An 18,368-nucleotide genomic window follows, 5' to 3' on the forward strand; every position below is an offset into this window, starting at 1 on the left:
CTCCTGTCCAGTCAAGGCTCCCTCTAGTGGAGACTGCGTAGTACAGCAATGGAAATTTTGTTGGTGTCCAGATACTCATTTCTGTCACAGATGCTTTTGTGTGATCTTCCCTGCACCTGGACATTTTCCCTCACTTAAACCTCTCTAAGTCATACTGTATTGAGCTTTTGTATCCAGTCACAATCTAGAAAAGCCTCCCCATCTGAAGGGAGGGCCTGGTGTCGTTAAGAATGACCTAATTCTTTACTCCTTCTTAGCATTTACAAAATTGTGTTTATGTTTGAGAAAACTATTGCACACATATTAAATCAATCTCCGATTCCCCTACTAAAACATATGCTCTGGAAAGGAAGAGCTCATTTCTTTTTTTTTTTTTTTTTTTTTGCTCTGATATTTCTTGTTTCCTAGGGTCTGGCAAAGTGTGAACACTAAGTAAATATTTGTTGGAGGAATAATTTAAAAAGAGTTTTGTGTAAATTAATCAACATATTTATAGTAGGAACCATAACATTCAGTGTCATCAAACTGTTAAATGCTTACTTAGCATGTATAAATAAGTTAACCAATCCACAAGGTGTTTATGAAGATCCACTCGACATAGCAGGTTCTGCGACAAAGCCACATATCTATTCTGTCACTAGGAGTCTTATATCTACTTGGGGGAGGTAAGCGTTCCAAAGCTGGAGCATTAAAACTCTCCTGTAAAAAAATTTTAAATTAGTAAGGTATAGACTGTGGTTATACAAAGATATGCAAAGTATGCTAGCCCTCGTGTTGCCACAAATATTATTTAGTTTTCCTATTTGAGACTCTGCATAGACGCTCCATGAAGGCAGAGACTCGATCCCCTGAAGACTGTTTACTCAGCAGATTACACCACAGTGTGCTGAACCACCACAGTGTCAGGGTATATGTCTGCTTTACACCTTAGGAGAGAAGGGACTTGTGCAGTGTTAAAGGATGAGGAATAGCAGTAGCATTATCTGTCCCTCTAAATCCTTCCCACGGTCATCCCGGAGCTGAATGCCACTGAAGCCACATACCAGAGGTCCCTATGCTGCAAAATCGGCCTGACATCAGCGGGCCAGAAAAAAGTAATGCTCCAGGCTTTTTGCTAGTGGCATTATCAGTAGCACAGATGTGATGGTAGGTATTGTGATAGTGGTTAGCGACGCATATCTCCCTCCAACAGCTGGTTAAGAACACAGAGTGAACTGACAGGACTTACTAAGTAGGAGGCTGACGTGGTGCTGAGTGGAAGGAAGGAAAGGCTGGTGTCCTTCCTGGTTGTTATTTCCCCTGCTCTGCTTCCATTATGCCATCTGAGAGGAGTAACCACTTTACAGGAACTAGTTTTCAAAAGGAAATCAGGCTTTTCTCACTCTTAGATACGTCTTCTTGAGGACATGTCAGAGAAAGACTGACACCAATGTCCTTAAGATAAATCAAATTAAATGACTATTTTAATACAAGCTAAATTCAGGCTACGGGCAGTCATTGGACGTACATGGTTTCTACACCTCCTTACTCTGGGAACCACGTTGCTTCCCTTACAGGAAGAATGAAACTTGTTTCATTTAGAGACCTCACTAAAGGAATATCATACAATTAAATATGCACTTGCCCCCACAGTCATTATATGAAATGTTTCAGATGAGAATTTTTACGTGCTCATTCATACTGTCTAATTTCAAGTATTAAAATCCAGGCTGTTTCTTTTTCCTCTAAAAAATAAAATTACATACTTAGTGAGGCAGATAAATGCTGAAGTATATTGTTTCATTAAAAATAGTAGCATGCCAGACGTATGTTAATATTTTTTCTTCAAATATGTTTAAAACCCCTAATAGCTAATATATTTTTGTCACCTTTTATTTTTGACTTTCTTTCTTAAGTTTTCCTTTACTTGTTTTTTTTTAATAGGTTTCCTAGGTTCTCTAAGGAGCTCCTTGCTTTCATGCTGTTAAGACTCTTCCAGATCAGGTAAGAATGCATTAAACTAATTTGAACTTCTGTGGTTGAATCATAGTGGCATTTGTTAGTTGAAATATACATACGCCTTTCATCTAGACTCTTTAAGATACACTACTAGTCACCCATGTTGTTGATTCCATCTTAAGCGAGTTGTTGGTAAACAGTTGCTTATTGCTTCTTTTTTTTTTTTTACCTTTATGATTTTTGCTTTGAATGTGTTACACTTTCTTTTCTTTTTCCTTCCTTCCTTGTTTCTTTCTTTCTTGTTATTGTTGTTTTGCTTTTTTTTTTTTTTTTTTGTGCTGTAACTATTCAGGAATTACATCCAGGAGCGCAGCCTTTTAGTAATCAAGGTCAATAAGGAATCTCTATTCCTAATAAGCTGTATAAAGCCTTTGCTGTGTGCCATTCCACAGGGCAGAGTAGAAGCTGTTCTATTGACCAGCCTTTCCTAGGGGGGCCTTGTAGCATTTGCAGTTTTAGCCCTGGGGGGCCAATAGAGGAGACCTATGCTGCTCTTTTAATCAGTACCAGAATCAGCAATTAACCTGTAACTGTAGCCGGTGTCCTAGAAATGAAGCAATGTAATCTTTTCTCATTATTTCTTATGGGAAAATTACTTTTGGCATATGTGCTTTAAGGTTGCTCACGTTTTTCAAGAAATATCCCTTTAGCCTACATCAATCAGGACACATACTACCTCTTCCATATATGGGCACATTTTGTCCTACCTGACTTAAACTGGTCTGCATTATCTTTCTTCTTCATGCTTTTAAGGGTGCCTTGTGCATATTTCTCACTTACCACAATGTGTTATAAGCATTTTACTCCCTTGACTGTAAATCTTTTGAGATTAGAGAGTGTTTATCGTGACAAACTCAGTTCCTAGTAGAGTGACTGCTTCTTCAGTAATAATGGCATTTCAGATCAACCTCAGGAACTAAGTCTCTCTGCACAATGAGAAGTGCCTAGCACATAGTAATCTCTCAATAAATAATTTAAGTTTCTGAATAATAACACCTAACACACAATACTTCTTGTATGATCAGCATAGATCTGACTTTACATATGTTAATTCATGTAACCGTCAAGACACTCGGTAGGTAGGGCCAGCATTTTCCCCATTATACAGATGAGTAACTGATGTGGAAGAGGGTGAGTGAATTTCCAAAGGGCACACAGCCAGGAACTGGCAGTGCTATGACAAATCTCGCTTCCAAGTCCATTCTTCTCATATTTCTGTAGAAAAGAGTTGGCCTCAGCAAAAAAGAAATGACGTGCTAAAGAAATATCTTCAGGTGTAAGAGGAAGGAATATTTGTTCCCATACAAAAGGCTAAGTATAAATATGTTTTTATGGGTCATATGAGAGGTAAAGGCAAATTTATTATTTGTATTCATGTGTATTTTTTCATGTAACAAAACTATCATTTTTCTAGAGAAGTTTATGAATAAAATGTAGTCTCTGTATCTTGTATCTGGAATTAAAAGATGCAGTGAATAATCTGAAGTGATTAAAAGAGTTTCATTTCTTATTGTTGGACTATTAGAAGTTTTCGATACAATCTAAATTATTACCACCATGACAAGAGAATAAAGACATGCATCATCAAAATTTTCTCATTAATGAATAGTGTTTTAAGCTCTTATACCAATGAAATAGCACTTTGAATATTTCCTGATGTTTTTATTCTGTCACTGATATAAAATTAAAGAGCTATGTTATTGCAGATCATGGTACATTTTACAATTAATTCTAAAACTTTTGTCATAAGGCCTTGAAATACGTGATTCAGTTGCATCAGGAAATATTTACAAAATTCAGTTTAAAATATACTATCTTAAAATTTGTAGTGAACCTCAAAACACTGTAACAGAAAAAGGAACAACCCTCAGAGACACCTAAAGATCGGGTTTGAGATACAGTGTACTAATCTGACAAGCACATGTTCTTGTTTCATGTATTCAGGTTAAAAATGGTTGACTGCAGAAATACATTCTCTGCATAGAAATCTAAGAGAAAAATCAATCTTTAAATTTTGGTTTTAGAAATTATTACAAGAGAATACATCTTAAAGTAAGTTCTCTTTGTTCTCTTGCTGAAATTTGAATTTTTTTTGCATACTAATAATCTGAGTTTCCTAAATTGAAAGAGAGAGCTACTTGAAGTTAAAGCTAATTCCTGATTTTGTACATGGTGTTTGGTTTATTTGAAATTGAACTTGTATCACATAACCTTATTTTATTATAGATAAACATAAATGCAGATAGATACAAATTAAGATGGTCCATTCATTCAGATGTGAGACTTTATGTCCTTCAGTCTCTCTCCTACACTGGCCAGCTTCAGATGGTTCTCTTTTTTTCTCTTTTCTTCTTTTCTCCATCTTCCTCCTCCTCCTCTCTTCTCTCTCTTTTATTTCAAGCTTGTACTTTGAATTGATGGGATTTGGCATTAAATTACTTCCCATTTAATGTTTTCCATTTTAATTTCTGTTTTGTGTGTATGTATTTGATTTCAAAGTGATATAAAAGATTAAGTCCTGCGGTGTCACCACTGTTTTAAGATTTCATTTTGAATCATGTATCCAAAGACTTTTGAGTGCCAACCAAGTTATGTCTTCTCTCCTAAGAAGCATAGACTCTGGGCTTTTCCAGAGAGAGTTTTGTGGTTTTTTTTTTTTTTTTTTAGCACTTTGAAATGCCGTAAGTGCTTAAATTCCTAGCATTAATTTCCCCCAAGCATTGAAGGACATGCATTTCTAGGTTAATGCATAGTTTCCAAATGTACAGGCACCTCATAGACTAGCCAGTGAAGAACAGAGACTATGTGAGTTTGGGGGTCACAGTGAAACTATTTGCTAACGTAAGGGTAAATTATGATCTCCTTTACACTATGTTCATTTTCTCAAAACTCAAATGTTCTTCTTTCCTTTAAACAAGGTATACCCGTCTCTGTTACTTCCTGAAAACGCAATTTCTACTGTGATGACATTCTTTGAACTTCCTCTTGTAGAATCTCTCATGGTCAAGGATACCATTATTATTTGAACCACCAGAATGTTATAACTTTTATCTTTGTGGAAATTGTGTGGATTAAGCATAAATACCAAAAGTTCACCAACTTCTATTCAGTGAAACTTCTCTGCAAAGAATACGGAGAAGATCATTATGGTGTGGTCTGGGGACATGTGATAATGCCCCACAGATAAAAACATGAGTAATTCAGAAACTCTTGTATCTAAATACGAGTAACGGGTTGGGATTCCTTAGAAACAAAAGAACCTGACCGACAGTCTCTCAGTGGTAGTAAATGTGATGCCTTTCCATGTAACCTGAATCTGTTATTAACCTCAGTTAAATTCAGTACACTATGTAATAGTTTATTTTTTTCCTAATCTACTTAAAATTGCAGAGGGTGAAAAGTATGTATGTGTGTTCTTTGAATTCTTCTATAGCTTTGAGAATATCAAATAAAAATTTAACTAGTATCATGCCTATTTATAGATTAATATAAACAGAACACTAATAATGAGTAAAATTTATATAGCTTAGAAGGTAAGGATCTATGGTTAAGTACCCCATAACTACTTAGTAACTGACTTTCAGCCAAATACATAGATTTCTAAGCCTTGGTTTGCCTATCTGTTAAATGAAAATAATAATAGTATTTACTTCATAGGATATTTCTAAAATCCAAATAGCATTAGTAAGACAATTGTGAATATTAAATGAAACAATGCATATAACTCACCAGCAAAGTAGCTAACATTTGATAACTGTTCAGTAATTACTGGTGGTTATTATGATTTACACATATATTTATCAGCTGTATATAGTTTACATCATTGAATTCTCTTCACAGTGAGTTAGGTAGGACAAACATTTATTTTACAGGGTAGGAAATTGAGGCTGAAAAAGTTAGATCAATTGTACAACATCAAATAACTAGTAGGTAGAATTCTGACTTGAGCCCATTACTTATGACTCTAGGAACCATGCTGGGGACAGATTAATAAACTATTTATTTTAAATTATTTTCCACAAAATAGCTACATCACAAAAATACTGTAATATAAAAATATCTATTAACTGCTTTGAATGTTCATTTCATTCAGAATCTAGTCCTCTTTCAATTTTCTCTTTTCCAAGTTAACTGTCCTTGTTTTCTTCAGTTACTTTTCACGTGACCTATTCTGAGAACTGTCCTATGCTGCTTACCATTTTTCTAAAAGCACTTCAGTGTATCTGTAGGAGTTCCACTCCCAGATACCAGCCTCGGAGCTGAAAGAAAACTATGACACTGGACGTGGATGCCTAATGTTTTCTGATTTCTGAGTAGCAGCAGCAACTTTCTGATCTCAGGATAGAGGCGTGACTTAGATGCTCATGGCAGAGTTCCTGACGTTTCCCTTTCCAGCCTCATTTAGTAAGCCGTTCAATTCTTGAAATGTCTCATTGTGTTTTTCCTACTGAGCCCTGAAATATTAAGTTCAGTATGTTTAGTGTCCAAACCATAGTGCTTAGTACTTAGTACATTAAGTGTGAGCACTTTAGTAAGTTTTACTTTCACTTAATTTCCTTTGATGAGCATCCCTACAAATCACTGAAAAAAGTATATATTTAACATGCTTGATCAAAGAAAATAGAAGTTCAAGACTGATACCATCTAATGGGTAAATTCACTTAACAAATATTTATTGAAGGCTATTACGTTCTGGAGATTGTGAGCACGATGGCTAGCAAAGTTAGACACAGTTCATGTCTTCATATATTCCATTTCGATGGAAAACACACTCTACAAAAACAAATAGATGAATCAGGGGAAAGGTTTCCTTTTAGATCAGGATTACATTTCTCACAAACCGGAAACTCGAGTGAACCTTGTTTGACTTTAATAAGAATATCCAAGTGGGCCTTTTTTGTGTGTGTTCAGTCACTGAATTCAGTCACAGAGATCCTTCCTTTTCTGGATGTTGCCAAACTCTGTCACACAGGCATGTGTGGGTTTTGCAGAAAACACTCCCTTTTTGACAGCTGAAAGTCTACAACTTTATATTTCACAAACGCAAAGACGGCTTTTTATGTTTTAACGATCTTTCCTCGTCTTCCCTTGTTACGCATATTGCTTAGCACTACGGATGGTGTGCCTTCCGATCTCCTGATCGAGTTTTCATGAATTTCTTATTCTAATATTCTTTAGGGAGCCAAAGACACTCACTCGTAGCCACTCTCTGCCCCTGTCTCCTGTCCTGCTGGAGCAACACCGCTTAGTGTTTTGCAAGCTGCAAGGTGAGCTTTTCACCTCATCTTCAAGCAAGTGGACAATTCCACTTAACTTTTAGTTAAAATCAGTGCCCTGGTTTAGAGCCAGAAAGAATCTGGGTCCCTAGATACTTGGGACTCGTGGTTCATGTGCAGACCACTTGGAGTCCCTGGAGTTCAGGCTCGCTCTGACATATTTCAGATGTGAAAAGTTAAATCAGATTTTATAGCCTGGCTTCAGAATGAAAACATTTTTGCCTTTAGTCTTCTGTGGAAGTGTGATTTGAGATTTTAAAAAACAAACACACCCCCCAAAAAACTATATGTGAAAAATTTTGGATTTGACTGATTTTTAAATTGGATGGTGTAAGTTTGCCTAAAATAATAATTCTGTGAGTTTGACAAAGTGGTGGGCCTGTTTGTATAGTCTATGGTCCCAAGTGAAACGATCTCAAACTATGCTAACAACACTGAGATAAATGGAGATCTAGCTATGACACAGATGTATCTATGGAGATACTGGAACATTGGATGGAAAGCAGTGGGAACTAAGGAGTTGATCACTTTGTGAAACACACCTAGTCTGAGACTATTGAACCAGGTATATGTCATCTTGCTTCAGAGAAGCCTTTTTTTTCTTCTTCTTCTTCTTAATCTACCATCTGAATAGTTTCATTTCCCCCTCTTCCCCTGGAATTGTTTGTGCTTTTCCAACTTATGCTGAGCCCAAGATTTGTGTCTAAACCTGAGTGCGTAGGGAGTTGAACATCAGTATTTGAGGGTACAATTGGGCCCATAATGGGTATTGAAATAAAAAGAATAATGAATTGAAAACCTGTGTACTGAAATGTGTATTTCCCATTTCTGACTGAAAATGCTGCTCAGATGAAAGCCAATTTTCTTTTTATGAACTGAACTCATAATTAGAAACTTGAATTATAATAGTCATAGAAATGGTAGTTATAATGTAGACATATTACATTTGATTAGATTTTGCACGAGGGAAATTTTCCCTTGTATTAACTGGGCATTTAATTCCAGCGCCACAGAAAGTAACTCTGAAGTTGCAGGCTGTGGACTGTGCCCTGCTCGAGCGCTCTGCCTCAGTCAGGGCAGCGCACGGAGCTTCAGGGCCACTCGCGCAAGACGGGTTTGACTCAAAAATTGTCGTTGCAATTTTCCTGGGTTTCATTGTACGTTATTTTTAAATCGTGCAGTTGCATTGTCCATGGTGTAAATCTGGGAGTGGGATTTGCATTCAGAATGCTGGAACAATACACTGTTCCTTTGGGTATACGAAGGAGGGTACCAAACACCGATTCACATAAATCAAGATAAGAATACTAAAAGCAAAGCAATTTGATTAGGTACTAAATTCAAAACATTACAAGATTGCGGTCTAACTGCCACCAGGATCTTAAGTCATCTTGCCTCCATAGCGTTGTCTAGTGTGGAAAATTAAAATGACGTTTTTAAGAGATAAAGGCAATCTTGTTCCTATTGAGCTTTAGGGTTCTTGCCACTTTATCTCAGTTATGAGGTGTAATGTAATATTATATACACATCTACTACAAACATTCAGACTTTTATAGACATGTCGAAATGGTACCACTTGATGTAAAATAAAATGAATTACGACCTTGTAAAAAGTTCCATGATTCACTCTAACGTGAGTCCACTCTTTCTCCACCCTTTCTGCCATCTTAAATACCCAGGAGAAACTGAAGAGAAACAACTGGAAATTTTACTTTAAGAGTTATCAGAGCAATAAGGTATAGCTTTCCAATGTCAGGGATTAAAATCTACCTTTGCTTTTATTATGAAATAATATCATCAAAGGTTACCTGTTACAAACGAATAAATTCTCTGAAGATTTTCAAGCTTATATTTATGTAATACATCTATAATATTCTTTTCAGAAGCCTTACAAAAATCTTACATATACTCAATTTGCCACAAAAATATATTACTTCTTATTTCAAGTGGTATCATAAGTTCATAATCTCCTTGCATTTCTAAAACAGATATAAAATAATATATCTAAAATAAAGATTAGGAGCCTTCCTTTTTTCAGTGTGTCCTCTTTAAAGCTAACATAGCATAATTTTTTTCTCATCTTATATTCTGTGAGTGACACTGCTGTGAGCCTGATTTTTTTTTAATGTGTAGATGTTTGGCAAGTAATAGCATTCCTTTCCTATCAAGTTTTACAGCTTTTATATGGCCAGCACAACCCATTTAAACTCATATTCATTCTATACGTACTCACTTTTTGTGATATTTCTTCTTTGTATGCCCTCTTATAATTAGGGAGAAGGCCCCGAAGGGCCCAATTAGCCAACATGTGAATGTAATTATAACTCTTGACTTTTTTTTCTCCTTGTATGTATGTCTGTGCAGTATATAGCATAACTTGGAGAAAATTCCAACCAGGAATAAATTACATATTGGGCTTTTAGCTAATTTATGGCAAACATTCATCACGGTTGCCTGAGAGACCCTGTTTCCTTCCACCTATATTAAGGATGGTAGAAAGAATAAAGCTGCCTTACGTAGCAAGCGTCCCCTTATATTTGCAAGTTGAACTAAACAGCCAAACTTCCAGTCAGTCTTGTGCCAAGTGTCAAACATCACAGAAGTCCAAGCTTGCTACCGGGGGGATGCTTAAGAGGGCTGAACTTCAAGTGGTGAGTTGGTGAAAGACATAAGGAGAAGCATTATTTTAAAGAAGAGAATTTAGAGCTATAGGTAGGTAAGTCCTGAGAGCAAGAATTGAGTCTGTACTGTTTCCATACCATTAATTCTGAGGGCCAGGTTTCCCAACAGTGTTCATCCCATTAAGAATCCTACAGGGGCCATCCCAGGGGCTGACAGACGCCACTCTGAGAAGGTACTCCCTCTCACATTTAAGAGCATCTTTCTTCTCTTGGGGTATTTACAGTTGTTCTCAACTCATGGTAAATTTCCAAAAACCATACTTCTCATTATGATATAGTGTGTTTTCCACCGATTTTGGATTAGAAGGAATTTTTAGTCTCAGTTCATACTGAACGTGCAAATGGATGACCAAATTGTATGTTTTGTGTAAGTGCCTTTGTTTCTAATTACCTAGATTAATGACAGATTCATATTAGCATCTTGTGCCAGGGCCACTAGGTGTAACTATATAAAGTGTTCACTGTATTAATCCATTAGGTGCCTTTCACGTTAACTCTGACTTGATGTAGTTTCCCTAGAGGTCTGAAATATAGTAATTTGGGCTCCAACTGTATGAGTTTATTTACTAACTCTCTTGTTTTTATTCCCAGTTAGAACCAATTATCTGTTACTGTCTAAGCCTAGTTGTTCACATTTTATTCTCACCTTGTCTGGCTTAGATGGCTTATAATGGTAATAGCTAAGAAGAAGTAACATTATTTACCTGCATTATCACATTTAATCCTTATAATAACTCTCTAAACCAGATTTTATTACTACCCTCACATTGCAGATGAGAAGACAGAAGCTTTCAAAGATACAGCTCTTACATTCTGGAGTGGGGGTTTTTAACTCAGATCGAGGCCTCAAAGCTACAGACCTTCATCATCTTCAGCTAACTACTATTGTGTTGCATCCTAAACAACTGCTATGCATAAAGAGGGTCTTTCCTCTGCCATATTATCTCCCTGGGCCTTGATCACATGCTTAGTTTCTTTGTTGCCTGCTTTGAACCTCTTCTTACCTGTGACCACTCAAATTTCCCATCCATCTGCCTTATTCTATCAACCCTTCCATGGGTACCTCTTAGGAAATGTGGATCAATATTGAGTTAAACCTAAAACAGGGTCACCCAATTCTGGAAAGGTTTAGTTTATTTTACTTTAGCCTAAGAGTGTTATTTGGCTGGATTATCCTTTGTCTCTCTGCCATTAGTCTGGATCATGCAACTCACAGACATCTATAGATTCAGCATGAAGCTCTTACAAATACCGAAGGATGGATGGACAGACAGAAATGGACGTAGGTTTATCTTGAGCACTGCAGCTGGATGTGTCTCAGAGGAGGTATGCCAAGTGAAAGGAGGGTGTGGGGAAACCACAGAGGTCCTAATCAGAGAGTTAGGGAATATAACATTTGGAATGGACAGAGAAAGCAGTGTAGTGAGAAGAAAAAAATAAATAGTGATGCTTTACGGCTGGCAACTAAAAATAGGTTCTAAGAAACCAGTCATGCTGACCAGCCTAAAAAAGGGAAAAAAATGACCTGTTTGTGTGAAAATATCTTTAGATAGTAAATTCATTTAAACCAATATTTACCAGACAGTGGAGAAATAGGCTCTGCTATAAATTATTTGAAATTTTCAAAGAGTAAAAATATATATGCAAAAAATACACGTGAATTAAACTTCCTAATGGACAGCAAGCACTACGGAAGATCAGAGAAGAGGATCACTTATATGGACCATAATAAGGTCCATAGCACCATTTTACTTACTCTAAAATTACATTTTCTGTCAATTAGAAAACTGTCAATGTAATTTTGTGGCCTGCTAGTACTATTTTTTTATGACATACCATAAAGTAGCATACTGTTCCAATATTGATTTGATTTGATTTTCTCTTTTATGCTTTGGGAATACCTACATATTATCTCAATTCTAGAGCAAGATAAATTGCTAATCATTTGTACATAACTTGAACCCTTGCCCAGGTCTGAAAGTAAAAATAGAAGCAAAGCTAGCATCCCAGACACATTTGAACAGGAACATGGAAAGGCAGCATTTAGTCATAACCTACCAAAAGAAATGGTGCAGATTGTAACACAAGAAAATGAAAAAAATGAATCTGAAATAACGAACACGTAAGATGAGGATTAGTGTACAGAGGCCAACAAAACTTACAGTTAAATCCAACACTTGTTGGCACATGATACTAAAACCCTGAAAGAACATGAAACTAGAATATCACATAATATCAACATGGAACTATTGGAACAAGAGAAAAAAGGAAATCGGAAGCTGTTTCCAAGATGTATATATCGAGTGTCATGAAAAAGTCTAAACAGCGATAAAATATTCTTAAATTAGTGTATTACATATTAAAGGATGATCATTTGAAGAAATTATATGAATGTCATACATATACACAACACACATATATTTCAAATCCCTGAAATAAAATATAAACAAATAAATACTAAGAAAACTAGAAGGAAAAAATCCTACTGAATTATATGATGAATGCCCAAAAAATGTGAGGAGGAAAACACTCTTGAAATGACTGGGACTCCTGAAATACACGTTGCAGGGAGCAGGGATAATCGACAGCAAACACAAAGCTCAAAGCTAGATATATGCTGCTTACAAGAGACACTTAAAGACATACAAAAGATTGTATTTAAAGAGGTGGGGAAAGTATTTAGCAGACAAACCATAATAGAAGCAAAGAATTATTACTATCAGGCAGAATAGAAATCAAGGTGAAATTCTGACTACACCTTGAATTTCACAGACATTATCTTCCTTCTACTTGAAGAATGATTTTTCATTTTTCTTTTGTTGCAGCTCAGTTGGTGGCACATTTCCTCCATGTTTGTTGATCTGAAGGTTTTTATTTTGCCTTTGTCTTAAAGAGTGTTTTTGTTGGGGACAGCGGTCTCAGTTGGCAATTATTTTCCAATTATTTTCTTCAAACATTTGCAGAAGCCATTCCATTATCTTCTGACTTTGGTTTCGTTGAGAAGTCGACTAGTCATATTGTTGCTCCTTTGAAGGAATGTGTGATTCTTCCTTCCTTTGGCTCCTCTTAATCTCCTCCCCTGCCTCCTCTCTGTCCCCTCCTCCCCACAGCTCCTCCTCCTCACTTTAAGCAATTTTGTTATTATATGTGCAGATGTTGTTTTCTTTTGTATTTATACTTTGGGGGTTGATAGAACTTCTACAAATTAAATTTATTGTCTTGCGTTGGTTTTTGGCCGTTATTTCTTCATATATTATTCCAGCCTGATTAACAAATGGATTCTAATTGTCCGTTGGTTAGACTTTTGGGAACTATCTCACTTGTCACTTATGCTCTTATCATTTAAAATTTTTTCTCTTTTAAAATTAATTTTTATCCTCTTTACTTCAGTTTATATATTTCACATTGATGTATCTTCCAGTATACTAATCTCGTGTTCTGCTATGCCCAGTTTGCTGTTAAAATTATTTTGAGTTATTAGTTGATCATCCTTCTTAGTTCTAGAATTCCCATTTTATTTTTTTTCTGGATACAGTTATCTCATTAAATGTTCATTATTTTTTCCCTAATTTCACATAGACACATATTTCTATGGCCCTATCTCCTGGCTTTTGTAATAATTTTTCAAGTTAAATATTGGGTATTATATATAAAAATTACAGAGGATCCAGATGATGTTCTTGTCCTCCAGAGAATCGCTACCCTTTCTACTATTAGGCTGATCATTGGAATCCCTGCAGAGACTAAGCTGAGGTGAGGCTGGTCTATGGTTTTGGTTTCAGTGAGGCTCCTTCTAGCTCTGGTTAACGTGCACTCCCAGGTCATAGTCATTTACAGCTGAGAACCTTGCATATTTGCTGGAGCTCATCATCTGCCTGTTCCTAAAGTCTAATCTGAATCATCTTAGAAAGGAAAGAGATTTTTCTGATTAGCTTCTTGGACTGTTGTAGCTCAAGTTTTGGACTTGGCAGGTGTCTCGGGAAAAAGCTTGCCCGTATGTCAAGCTGTATTCTGCCCATCATTCTCTCTGGCATCTTGGCCAATTTTGTACTTTCAGCCTCAAAAGATCACCATGAACTGCTGTTTTGTCTGTCCCCTAGCAGTGGCCATTTGTCCAGGCAAACTTTCATATTGGCAGATTTATTCCTTGCACTCAGATTTGGCAACTCCCCAGAGGAAAATGCAGCTACAGAAACTTAGCTCGATCCTTTCAGTTCTTGTCTCCTTAGGATCCTGGCCCAGTAGTCCTTACTGTTTTCAGCAGCAATGCTTTCTGCATTCCCTCTGGCTTATTTTTTTCATTTCTTCAGTTGGCATGTCTGTCTGCCAGTAGCTCCTTTAACCTTTCTGTACGTAGAAGTTCTTGAAACTGTTTTCTTTATATATAATACATATGTAAAAGAAGTATTTGTTCAATGCCTACTGAATCATATACCATTTTATTTATTCCTCACAATAAATTATAAAAGTTTAGGTAATCTTTTCCATTTTTAACAAGTAAATTGAAATTATCCCCCAATCTACATCATCTTTAAGAAGCAGAGTCTGAAATCATCTCAATTTTTTATGAAGGAGAACCCTGTGTTTCTTCCTTCTATATTCTTTTCTGATGCTCATGAAAACGAAGGAAAGGTAGAGCACTTTTAGAAGCCTGCAGTCAGAGAGCTGGGACTCTAAGAAGTCTGCACTTGCCCCATGGACCAATTCCGTGGTGCCACTCTGTAATCTCTATCCAGGTAAGTGTACTGGAGTTGTAGCCAACCAGGCATGGGGAAACAAGTGTGGAAAGCGGACTCCCGCAACTGTATTGATTGTACAGAACACGTATCAAGGATTACTTACGTGCCAAGCTCTCTACACGTATTAACATGTTTAAAGCTCCCAGCAACACTATGGCCTAGATCCCTTTTTCATTCTTCTTTTACTAAGGTTAAAACTAAGCCTCAGGGAAGGCAGTAACTTAGCCAAGCCTCACAGAACAGTAGGATGAACGGTTTGCCTTTAAAGCCCAAACGTTCTCCTTTGTCCTACTGCCTCAAAAGCAAGAAGCCGCTCTCTTCTTGTTTGAGAAGCTAAAACACGCCAACTCAGAACTAAAGAGAGAAATTTGGGGTGGAAAATTGCAGCAATTAAATCTAAAATTTTTATCTTTATATCTAGAAATCTATATTGGGAAACGATTCACCAATGTTTTATTCTTGTTTATGTTTTACCTAATTAATAGTCTCTTTCAGAATACAACCTAGCACATTCGAGTATGAAAATATCATTGGGCCCTACACGTAAAGATGTCTATATTAATCTCTCAGCGAGCAACAAACTCGCACTATGTTCTGGATTGTGGAATACAACTCTGAAGTGATGGAAAGGGCGTGTTTATGGGATGATATAGTTCCATGTCCTATGATTTTTATTACAAGCTGGTTACAACAGATTCACTTTCTTATAAATGAAAATAATTCTGATCCAAAGATCTCCTGAGGTACAACAGATTAGAATGACAGAAAAAGACGTACTGTATCAGAGACAGTTGTGACTGCCCCTTTCCACTTTCATTAAGAATGAAGCTTTGCAGCAGATGGGCTTCAAAGATATTTTAAAGATCTAAGTGCTAATGCATGGGAGAATTCCAATGCAGACAGTTCCTTTAACATACTTCAGTGCATGCTGGGCTGTGGGAGGGACCTGGAGAGGCCTCTTAATCTTGCTTAGATCTTTCCATTAATGGAGTGCTATAAAATTGCCTTAAACATGCAGGAGAAAAGTGCTCTTACTGGGAGAAGCTTGGCTTCTTCCTGAATTCTCTCCCCCTCAATGAAAATTCAGTAAACCATTCTAAATAAAGAAACAACTCCATCTGCAATGGATGAGTTTCAGTTTGGGAATATTTTATTAAATAATAAATATTTTACTCTTTGAAAGCATATGGCATACAAATGAGAATTTCCAAAGAAGCCAACTTCTCATTGGGTTTTATTCCTTTTCTTTTTAGTACATAAACAATTGATGATTCAAGTATTTAAAATGGAAATATGTTGTAAGAATTTCAGAGTGTGGCTGTATCACCATGAAGTTTGAGTCAATATAAATGTCTAGCAAAGTGAGTGCAGACTCACCATAGTCATATTAAGAATCCTGGTGGTTCCAGGTGTGAGGTTATTAAAGTTGATCATCTGTCTCACATATCACACATGCTTCTGAGCAGTCTCTAGAGAAAAGAGAACTGGGGTAACCATTAACTAATTCAGCATAACCGAAGAATCTGTGAAAGAAAACAGGACAAATTCTGTCATCCCTACAAATCTACATTTATGCCATGATCAAACCCTGCTTCCCTCTTCCCTTTTTAGTTATGCAAAATATTACAGTATTTGTATATGTTAATTGCTCCTTATGATAAGAGAGATTTTAGATGATACTAGCATCAGTATTCCTTTATATTTTTACTCTAACCATTCTACAGTTTAAGTACTGAGAAACCAAATAATGGTAAGAAAAGGAAATGAAAAGTGTGGCTTTCTGTTTGCAAGGGAAGGATGTTCTGGTTTTCTCTCCTTATTTCCATTTCACCCAACTTTGTCAAGGAGAAAGGGTGTTCTCTTAAGTTGTTGCCTAGGAGCTAGTAACCAGTATGGCAGCCAGAAAAAGGTTTGATGCCTTATTATGAACAGACCCTCATCCTGTCCATGCTTATTGCGTATGACCAGTCTGGTAAATTCCATCTGAGGCTCTGCCACTTACCAGGTAAGCGACATACATAACCAGGTAAGGTAACATATTTTAGATAAATCACATCTTTTTACCTGCAATGTGAGATTAATTATATGCATACTATATTTGTGGAAGTGAAATTAGTAACGTTTTGAAGTAAACTTTTAAATGGTAAAATCCTATAGAACTGTTAGTAATTATTTCTGTATTGCTACTATTACAGGCTCTGCTCATATTGGGTCATGGGAAAGTGTTCTCCCTTCCTCCCTAGTTTATAGCTAGATGACTTTACTCCCCTCCACTTTATTTTATAGAGTGGGGAGTCCAGCTGTGAAAGCCTACACTAAATTAGATGAGTCGAAAAACAAAGATCAGGCATGACGTTCTCATTCCATTGTTGCCACCCACCCAAGTGATCCCCACCATCGCCCCATATTTATAACAAGACTTTTACTTGATGAAGTGCTCCATAAATCAAATGGAGGATTTACAAGAAGCCCTTTTATTTCATAGATTTAAACACAGATTGGATGCTTGGATAAATATTGTACCATTTTTATAAAGTACTGGCTCAACTGAAATACCATTAAATAGTACAGAACCAATAAATAAACCAGCATTCCAACCCAGACATATTAAGAGAGGAAGCAATCAGATCTATAAAGTAGCTCTACCTTATAAGACGGTGAACTCTTACAAACCAGATGTTTTAATTTTTGTTTGGCCTTTGTTTAACACAATATATTCCAAGGTACTTTGTAGTCACGCATCAGAAGATCCTCACTTAACCCAAGAACTTTTGTTTCTTCCAATTCTGAATGACGTATGCAATTTAAAATGGCCTGGCACTGGCTTTTAATGACCTCAAATGAGTAATATCCATCTTGAGATTTTATTTTTTATATCAATGATGTCCCTGAAATAAAAAAGCAACACATTTTGCTCTTATTTACATGCGCTAATCTCTTATGTGTGTGTTTGTTGTAAACTGGAATCTTAGAATTCTTCCAGCATTTTGTTACTCTTCTAGATACGTTACTATCCCTTTGTCAGGAAGGCTTGCAGTGGACTGTTTTCAGATATTTGCTTTAGTATAGTTTTACCTTGTGTTGGTATCTTTGTTCGATGTGTAGAACTGAGAAGTCAGTAAACAGAATAGCACAGAGAGTCCCCAAAGCATCAACATGTATTTACTGAGGATTTCTCCTGAAGACTTAAGAAGGAGAAATTACACTGGCTTCTGCGGTGGGGCTGGTAAGGACCTGAAAACACAAATGGTCCTGTGTGAGCATGAGCCAGGGTGAATCAGAGCAGAATATAGCAAACTGGCTTCAGAATTTTTAGACCTAGTTTAGGATCCTTACATATTATCTCACTCTTGGAAATTGAGGATTAGAGAGATTACATAATTTACAAGAATAATAATTTTTAAAAAAAGCTAGTGTCATTAAGGAGCAATTCTGAATAGGATTAATTTTTTGTCGTAATCATATATGTGTGTGTCACATGTTCTGTGACCAGAGAAATTATTTAGCTTCTCTTTTTCCCTTTGAGTAAAATGCTGTACATTCCCTTGAAGGAGCTCTAAGTCTGCGGGAAGGAAAGCGCTACATACATCTAATTACTGTCTGGAGAATCGTAAGGGACAGTGCAGTTAAAGTTCAATTATAATTTACCAGTAAGTATGTGCTTTCAGAAAAAC

General features: G+C 36.4%; 1 long non-coding RNA gene across 4 annotated transcripts in view; it reads right to left on the reverse strand.

Moving 5' to 3' along the window:
- Positions 1–482: 482 nt before the first annotated feature.
- LOC140700872 (uncharacterized) overlaps positions 483–18,368 on the reverse strand; it is a 52,462-nt gene continuing 34,576 nt past the window's right edge. For 2 of the 4 annotated variants that reach the window (XR_012079595.1, XR_012079593.1), the window contains 3 exons: positions 17,770–17,928; positions 17,341–17,582; positions 15,911–16,163 (listed from right to left, as the gene is read on the reverse strand). This is a non-coding gene — a long non-coding RNA (uncharacterized lncRNA). Of the gene's footprint in view, positions 700–15,910; positions 16,218–17,340; positions 17,583–17,769; positions 17,929–18,368 lie in introns of those variants that run through there. The other 2 variants (XR_012079596.1, XR_012079594.1) reach the window with 2 other exon arrangements.

The sequence above is a fragment of the Vicugna pacos genome, chromosome 13 (genome assembly GCF_048564905.1).
Source record: "Vicugna pacos chromosome 13, VicPac4, whole genome shotgun sequence".
Taxonomy (NCBI): Eukaryota; Metazoa; Chordata; class Mammalia; order Artiodactyla; family Camelidae; genus Vicugna; species Vicugna pacos.